The following is a 9906-nucleotide window of genomic DNA, read 5'->3' on the forward strand; positions in this document are numbered from 1 at the left end:
GTTCAATAGCTCTCTATCCCGCCCAAAGAAAACCAGAGTTTTTCATGTAGTCTGCAAGGCCCTATACAGGCTAGGGTCTCTGGCTTACCTCTTTAACTTCATTCCCTACTACTGCTGCCTTTCCTGTTCACTGCACTCCAACCCCTTGGCCTCCTTTCTGTTCCTCAGTATTCCCAACATCTACTCCCATGCAACAGCCTTCACACTAGCTCTTCTCTTTATAAAATTCTTCTAGTAGATCTCTACATATCTCATTCCCTCACCTCTTAAAGGCCTTTGATCAAATTTCACCTTCTCAGTGACCACTCTGACCACGCTGTTAGAAACTGCAAACACTGACTCCCACTCAGGTAACTTCTCATTCCCTGTCTCTGTCTGATTTGTCTTCATTGTGTGGATTATCGTCTATCTAATAGGTAACTTACTATCTTTCTCTCCTAATTAGAGTGCAGAATCTCTGCAGGCAGGGATTATTGTCTATGACACCACTGTGTCACCAGCACAGCAGACATTGTAATATAGTACATATTTGTTAAATACCGGTTGGGTGAGTAAGTAAATCTTCTCTGACCAGCATTATTTCTGTTTTCTAGAATCTTTAGATGTCCTGATTCTTTCAGAATACAGTGAATGTGGACTCAAGTAATAAGATTCTTGCAATAATAATAATAATAATTCCTGCTATAAATATTTACCCTTAGTTGCCTAAAAACATTGAACCAAAGGTAATCAGTGTAGTTAAAGGGAAACATAATCCCCTCCTATAAACTTTGAAATGTTAATCAACCAAGCTCCAGGAGGTATTTCCACCAAATTTGTCAACAGGAAGACATTAAATAAACAACCAAGACAACAAAAACAGCCGTCATAACTCAGGATTGAGAGGAGCCTTTCCAATTGGTTTTATTCCAACCTTCATTGTGTTATTTTTGGTGAGACTTTAAAATTCTGACTATTTGTTCTTGCCTTAGTCAGCGCCATTTAGGAGTAAGGATCTTGGTGAGCTTTCAACGAGTGGTTTTGCCCCATCAGAGCCAGAGAAGACAGGATAAGTTCCAGACAAGCAAAGCTATTGAGTCTGGACCTCAAACTCTATCCCAAGCAAATGGGCTTTAAAATAATGATATTTTCCAAAGTCTGGAAACATTTCTGAGTTCAAATATCCATTTTTTTTCTTTTTCTTTAACCCACTAAATACTAAATACTTACCATGTGCCACTCACTCCACGAAGCTTTAAACTACATTATTTCATGTAACACTTATGCTAGTGAAGTAGGCATTGATTAGGGACTTATGAGTTCAGTTTATAAACTAGGCTGTCCATCCCTGGAGGCCACACTCTTGGTCACAGGATTGGACTAAACCATGAACTCCAGCTCACTTGGCCTAATCAGTGACTTTTGTTTGTTCTTAATGAACCTGGTTTTCTTTGCTAATCGCCTAATATAAGGAGCCATCACTGTGTCTATTTCGTGATGCTCAGACTCCCCAGAACTTGGATTCTTCCATCCTATATGGCCAAGACTCATCATAATTTACCTCTTCAGAGATGAATGTCAGCTCCAGCAGAGACCCAAGGTTTCAGTGTTCATGTGAGTGATATTATATGGACTCTTCCACTTCTGTGTCCCCAGGCTCACCTCATCCTATGGTCCCCATCATATCTTATTTCCCTTTCTCAGTCTCTCTGCTATTATATGCCATCATTGGTGTGCCCTGTAAATGTGAAAATCTGGCATAGGTCAGTTTACAATATTGTCTTTATTTTTTGGATGATATTATCTGAACCTTCTTTCCTTCCCATGAAAATCTAGACTTGTAAATAAGCTGGTGGATAGCATGGTTCTACCAGAAAATGACAAGGGCCACCAAAACCCAAGGGAAGGCATACTGCAATGCTAATCAGACAGAGACATTTATCGAAGTGGTTACAAACATTGGCTCAGGACTCAGATTACCTGGGTTCAAAGCCAGGCCCCACCATTCAACACTTGTCTACTTCAGCAGCTCATATTATCACTAGAATTCTTATCTGCAAACTCAAGATTATAACATCTCACAGGATTGTTCCAAGAATGTGATAAGTTATATCTTATAAGATACTTCATATACTTGCCTGGCACAAACAAGCCCTTCAGCACCTTTTACTGTACATGTTATAGGAGCAAATATGTGAAAAGTCAGGGTCCAGGAATCAGAAGCCTGAACTACTGGGAATGGGGAGCAAGGGGTTGAGCATGTAAGTGGGACACAGGAACACTTTCTTGACCATAGTTGTATTCTGTGTGTGATTCTCAAAAGATGTTTGGAAGAATTGTCTTCATTTAAAGGGACAGAGATGAGATGGTAGCCATCTTAAATACTTTGTGTCTCCAGATTATGCTGATCAAAAAAAAATGACAACAGAAAAACAAGCACTTGTCTTGAATAATTTACAATATTGAGATAAGAAGAGGTCAAGGAAGAGAAGATTATTTTGTGCAAACACATGCTTGCTTATTGTTTAGGAAGAAATAGATTTTCTAAAATTAATATTTACAGGAAAACAGGGTTTTAAATTAATGTAATATTTGAAGCATGCAAAGGGATGAAATGTATATGTAACTTACGAAGTAAAATAATAAAAGAGATACTTCTTAATCTACTGCCTAACCTAAGACTCTGGTAGTTATCTATAGCACCATCTAAGAACCTGAATGTGTCTCATTCAGATCCCTTTTCCCTGCCTCTTCCCCAGAGGTAACTTCTCTCCTGAATGGTTCATTTATCATTTTCTTATGCTTTTCAAAATAGAGATTTACCACATATGTATATACCCCAGGGCTTTTATTTAGTTTGCTTATTTTCTAGTTTTTATAAAATGGTATTATATTATAGGTGGTCTTCTGCAACTTGCTTTTATTCAGATTCAATATGTTATATTTAAAATCTATCTATATTGAGTATAGCTATAATTTATTCATTTTAAGTACTGTATAATATTCCACTGTATGGAACCATGTCAAAGAGTGTGTGTGGCAACATGGCATCTAATAGCACAGCTTCTTTCTTTTTCATCCCACCCACATTTTTGCAATGACTCAAATTTACTTGCTTTATAGCTTTCAGACCTTTCCACCTCCAAACCAGATTTTATAATCAGTATCAAAGTTCTCTTCCTGATACAAATGTGAGAACCAGTAATGTCTCCCCACTTTGAGGCCTTAGTAGTTTTCTTGGTGCTCCCAAGGCAAACCCCAAGTTGCCCATCCTGCCATCCTGGCCCCTCACAGCCTACCTGCAAAGTTCCTTTTTAGTCTCACCTCCCACCATAAATTCTCCCTTCTCGCCTTCTTCTGCTCTACCCCTTCTTTGCTCAGACCACACAGGAGCTTCCCTGCTCCCCGAATCAGTTGCAATTTTGTTTTTACCCATGTAATACCCTTTGCCAAGAATGACTTTTTTCTTTGTTGGAATAATGGAATACTAACTATCATTCAAGACCTGGCTTTATTTATTTTTAATTGTTTTATTTATTTTTAAGAGACAGAGACTGAATGTGAGTGCGGGAGAGGCAGAGAGAGAGGGAGACACAGAATCCAAAGCAGGCTCCAGGCTCTGAGCTGTCAGCACAGAGAGAGCCCAATGTGGGGCTCAAACTCATGAGCAGTGAGATCATGACCTGAGCTGAAGTCGGATGCTTAACCAACTGAGCCACCCAGGCACCCCTCAAGACCTGGCTTTAAAGTAACCTCTTCTATGAAGTCTTCCTAGAACCCTGAAAAACACAACTAATTATTCCCTACAGTGTGCACCCACAATAACTAGTGAATTGTTTTGTACTTATTAATGTCTGTCTTTTCATAACAGTGAATAAGCACATCACTCTTTATAGACAGAAAGCTCCATCAAATGAAGGGCCAGAGGCTTTTTATTGTTGAATCCTCCCACAACACTGCTATCCTTTCTTCCCCTAGCCCATGGCCCCCATCTCAGTAGCAAATTTGGAGCCTTATACATAGGAAGGGCCTAGTAGATGTTTGTTTGCCAGATTGGCTAGAGCAAAGAGCACTGAAACTCCTTCCCGAGGGCTGCGTTTAGAAATCGCTACGATCTTTTCTGATGACTGCATAGCAAATTGGATTTACCTTTTCAATTTTGCATTATTCTTATGTTATTGGGATTATGATGAATAATAAGATAATAACAGCAATTAGCCTCTGGATGACTAATGGTCCCTTAAATTGATTTTGAACAATCAATTTGAACATCTTCCCGTGGCCAAATTAGAATAGGGCGGGCCACAGAATGTTCCATAAACATTCTAATGTTTAAAATAATGTAAAATTATGTCCAATGAATACAGAGGGAGGTATGGAAACCCCCTAGGTGTTAGGCATAGGAGTAAGGGGCTATTTTATGATGTAGGCCCTGTTTCTGAAAAGCAGCAACCCAAAGGATCAATAGAGTTGATCCCAAAAGTTTGTTTTTAAGTTGGTTATTTAAAACTTAGCAGCTGTTTTCAATATGGAACCAGTATTCTGCATTTTGTTTTGGGCTCCCTCCTCCAATCCACCAAAACCTACTGAACCTATGGAGGGAATGACATATACTTGATTTTAGCCATAGTTTATCAGACAAAATTATTGAGGAGAAATACCTTCAAGGTCCAACTTGGGTCTCCAAAGAAACACTGTATTCCCACTGCAGTGGCACTGGGACCACACACTGACTACCTCATCACCATAGAAGTGGGTCTTACCTAACTCTGGGATACTAGGGATAGAGTTTTTAACTTTTGTTCAAGATCCAGTAGGACAGGGGTAAGAGGGGGAAAGGGGTAGAAAAGAGGAAAGGGAAGATACTACCATTTGGGTGCGGAGAGCTGTTATGGAGAGCATAGCTTCCTGCCAGTAAACTCTCTAGGTTCATCTTTAGGGTTTGCCAAATTTGGGTTTACCTTTTACTTTTTTTCTGCAGACTTTGGAGATTTCTGCACATCGTGTCACAGTTTCTGTCACTCTAGCTTGGTTTTCCAGTCCTGAACTTACTTTCTTATTTTCCCAGTCCTGATCCAATGCAGAAATATGTAGCCTTTTATTAGGAAGCAAGGAAAAAGTGTTATAATGTAGTTTTAATTCATTTCACAAAACAAGGGAGTAAGTTCTGAAGAAATCTTAACAAATAAGTATAGCATAGCATAGAGTAACAGATTAGTGTGAGAGACAGGCACAGACATCAAAATGCATAATGACAAGGTTTGTGTCAGCAAAGTGAGGTAAGAGCCTTGAGAAGTAATTAATTTTCTCGGATGGTGTTTGAAGAAGACCCTGTAGAGAAGAAGGCATTTGATCTGGGTTATAGGGAGTATCCAACCCAAATGTTCACTGAGCCTTCCTGATCCTTTAGATATAGAGAAGATTGGTTTGGGTTTCAATTTTTGTACTCTTTAGAAGTTAAAAAAAAAAAACTCTCATGAAGTTTCTGAAAATGTCTGGGTAGAGCTATACTTTTGTGGTTTGAACTCATGGCTTCTCCCTTTATGACTTATCTTAGTATTACATATGTGCATGGTACCCCTATCTGGAGACTGCTCTGAGCTATGTCAACCTGGACATTTATCTTTGCCCATCTTTCATTCACACACACACACACACACACACACACACACACACACACATCTACTTTTATGTACAGAATATTTTAGTAAAAAATTTGGGAAGCTAACAGAAGTTTTGCATCGTAATAATGCAAATGACCCACCCCAAACTGAGTATTAGATGTTCTTGGTTATAAAAGCCCCTTTGAGGCACCTGGGTAGTTCAGCTGGTTAAGCGTCCAACTCTTGATTTCAGCTCAGGTCATGATCTCACTGTTAGTGGGTTTGAGCCCTGTGTCAGGATCTGTGCTGACAGTGTGGGACCTGCTTGAGATTCTCTGTCTTCCTATCTCTCTCTCTCTCTCTCTCTCTCTCTGTCAAAAATAAATAAATAATCATTTTAAAAATAATATGGCTGCTTCATCCTACAAAGTATCCAAAGCCTCACACCATTTCTTGACTTCCCCATATCTTCTTCAGACTCCATTTCTCCCAGATGCCTTTAGGAACTTCTAAATCACATGATACATAGAATAGTTATTGTCCTTGATCATATCAGGATTAAATATGTTCTAGTAAAAATGTGATTGGAAAATATTAAAAAGTGAGAATTAATATGTTTTTTACCTACCTAGGGACTCATCAAATCTCTTCCCTTGGTCCCTGAACCAATCTGTTACACCTCTGCTTTTCATGAGACTACATTTATAGGATACAAAGGCATAAATTGATTCAGACCTAAGAAATACAGTAAGATGCATGCATAATGAGTATCCCTCCCCACCCCCACCCCCACAATCATCTAGAACTAGAGAAGATCCTATAGAATGGGGCAAGAGGAGAGAGGAGGAGGACTGGGGTGCTGTCATCAGGAAAATTTCTGTTTCGCCTGATGTGGAGCACCTGACACCAGTACGGGAAGGTGTGTGGATTGAGGACCATCCCAAATCTATTCCAGTAACGAGCACCATGCCCTACCTGTAGGAAGAAGGAATGGAGGAGTACGTGTGACTGCCATGAGTAAATCTGGTAGTGACCAACTGACAGCTGCTTGAGCCCTCATATTTTAATACCCCCACCATAATTATCCTGTATGGACAACTATCTTTCAAGAGCAGGATGATTACAAACTTGAGAAACAGAGACTAAGGCCCTAGATGCCTCAGGCTGTGCTGGTGATGGGGAAGGAGAAAAACTCCTAGCATCATTCATTTCCTGACCTCAGGTTACCCTCTTCCCACAACACACCTGGTTAAGGTTGAGTATAGATGAATCAAGCCATAGCACCCCACTGAGTTAATATACTGGTGGAATATCTATCCCTTTGGGTATGGAGAAGGATCACATGAAGGGACAAAAGCAGAGAGGAATCAAACAATACTGGTAGTTCCTGGACATGTTCTTTAGAAATGGATTTGTGAGGGGCGCCTGGGTGGCGCAGTCGGTTAAGCGTCTGACTTCAGCCAGGTCACGATCTCGCGGTCCGTGAGTTCGAGCCCCGCGTCGGGCTCTGGGCTGATGGCTCAGAGCCTGGAGCCTGTTTCCGATTCTGTGTCTCCCTCTCTCTCTGCCCCTCCCCCATTCATGCTCTGTCTCTCTCTGTCCCAAAAATAAATAAACGTTGAAAAAAAAAAAAAAAGAAATGGATTTGTGAGTCACGTATCTAGAGCTGAAGAGGAAGACCCAGTCTCTTGATTGGGTTGAGGATATGAGATACAGGTGTGCTGCTGATAATAAACCCAGGATAAGGACTGCAGAATCCAGCAGCAGTGGTGGGTAAAGGGAGGAGCTGAAATATCCAAAAAGGAATGACCTTCTCTTCCTCTTTCACTTTCCTTTTGGCTTTCAGCATGCTTAGCAATTTCCTCACATATGCATTAGTCTCACTAGGTGTCACCTTTAAAATATTTATTTTAATGGGTGATTGAATGTCTACAATTTGCCAGGATATGCTATATGCTTTTGGGTGTGTTCTCATATATCTCATTTGATCTTCACTCTGACCATAGGACATTGATATTTTATTCCCATTTTGCAGATTAAAAAAAAAAAAACAAAACAAATCAAAGATATGAGTTGATTTGCTTAAGGTCACAGGAGTAATAAACGTCAGAACCAGAATTTAAGTCTGGCCTTCTGATCCTGACTTCATGATTCTTTCTACAGCAGCAATATATCTCTAAAATATTAGATCCAAAATGAATGTTAGAAATTACTTCATCCAGGAATGACAGATATATTCTAAATGATGTGCCGACTCTAATTGTTCTAGGCTGCCTGGAGTGTGTGCTGAGAAGAACATGGGGGCCTATCTCAGGCTCAGTGGGAAAAAGTGCCATGATTGATTCCTGATGTCTGCTACAGGCACCTATGCCAGTACCTTCCAGCCCTAACTTGGTTCTCTCCCACCATGTTTACAGCTGGGAACATCGGTGCTGGGAGATTTAGAAAGAATTGCCCAAAAACACACAGCATGGTGTTGGCAGAGACACACTAAGTCTCCCCCTCTCCTGACTCCATACCTGGTGCTCTTGGCTGAGCCCTGGACCTTCCCCTGGAGTTCTCATGGGAAACCTGCCAAATCACTCTTTCTTTGTGAATCTCTTTCTGACCTTGTTTTCCTTTTGCATATCAGTTATGCACATCATCTGAGTAAAGTGCTTTGAAGAGGAATCCAATGTGAAATACTAGCTTGCAATTGTCAATACAATTCCTCAGTCAAGGCTCCTGTTGAGGAATTGCTGAGAGGGATGTGTTCCAAGTGATTGATGGGCACCAAGTTCTGGTGTTGAGACTGGTAAGCAAATGCAGGGCGGTCAAGAAATAACCAGCATTTAGGAACTGGCTGGTGCTAAATTTTCCTGCACAATTTTGATCTGATCAGCTCAAAGCACTATAGAATGGTTCATTGGTGCAAGGAAAATGACTGAAGAAGTACTGTGTTTAAATTTAGAAGTAACCTGAAGACGATAGTCATTCACTGAAATGGCATCCACTTAATGAGGAAGAGAAAGTGCATATATGTAAAATGAAGTGGAAGTTTGAAAAATCTATCCTAGATAATTCAAACAGAAAACTATTTTATAGTAGTACCTAACTCATGGGTTGTTGTGAAATTAAATGAGACAATGCTCATAAATTATTTAGCTAGTGCCTGGCAAGCAATAATTGCTCAAAGAACAATAAACAATAATATATTTTTTTCATGAGAAAAGATTGTAGGAGTATGTGTGTGTGCGTGCATATGTCTGTGTGTGTTGCCCTCTTTGAATCATCTACTTGACTAACTCGATTATCTTGTTTGTAGACACACTCTTTCCCATTCTTTCTACATCTGTAAATGGAGAACACACCCACTTTCAACTGGAATGTCATGGATTTCTTTCACTGAACACAGGCATCTTACTAAATCTCCTGCTGTTCATAAAATGTGACTGATTAGCATTATTAGATTAGAGTTTCTGTTCATGAAACTGAGTCACAGAAAAGTTAAGTGATCAGCCCCAAGTCACACAGCTTTGAATGTCTGGGCATTGATAAAAAGACAAGAGTCTTTCTCTCTCAACTCAGACTGTTGTACACTCTCTCTTCTTTATGTTAACATTAAAATGATTCTGCTTCTCCAACTCCCCTCCCTTCCTTATCCCTTTTAGTTTTGTTTTTCCATTTCTTACCCTAATCCAAATTAAAAACTACTTATGAAATTTCTTTTATGTACCCAATGTTGATCATTAGACTATAAATAAGGCTTTGTCCATATTAATGGCAAATGCTGACAGTCGCTACTCTCCACTTTTCCTGTTGACAGATTTTCTTGAAATCACCATTGCTCCTTCACATTACACTGGGGAAGATAACCCTATCCCAGATTCCGGGAATTTAGGAGTACCCTCCAGGAATATAGGATCTGTTCCAACCCCTAGTGGATGCCTGAAACTGTGGATAATATCAAACCCTACATATACTGTGTTTTTTCCTATATGTGCATACCTATGATAAAGTTTATCAAGTAGACAAAGGGATTAACCCCAATAACAATGAAATGGAAAAATTGTGACAATAGAATGTACTACAAGTTATATGAATGTGGTCTCTCTCTCTCAAGATATCTCCTTGTACTGTACTCACTTTTCTTCTTGTGATGATGTGAGATGATCAAATGCCTACCTGATGAGATGAAGTGAGGTGAACGACCGAGCCATGTGACCTAGTGTTAGGCTACTATTAACCTATATGTCAGAAGGCGGATCATCTGCTTCCAGACCAGGGTTGACCACAGGTAACCAAAACCACAGAAAGTGAAACCACAGGTAAGGGGAGGAGGGGT

The sequence above is a fragment of the Herpailurus yagouaroundi genome, unplaced genomic scaffold (assembly GCF_014898765.1).
Source record: "Herpailurus yagouaroundi ecotype Mexico unplaced genomic scaffold, PumYag 160, whole genome shotgun sequence".
NCBI lineage: Eukaryota > Metazoa > Chordata > Mammalia > Carnivora > Felidae > Herpailurus > Herpailurus yagouaroundi.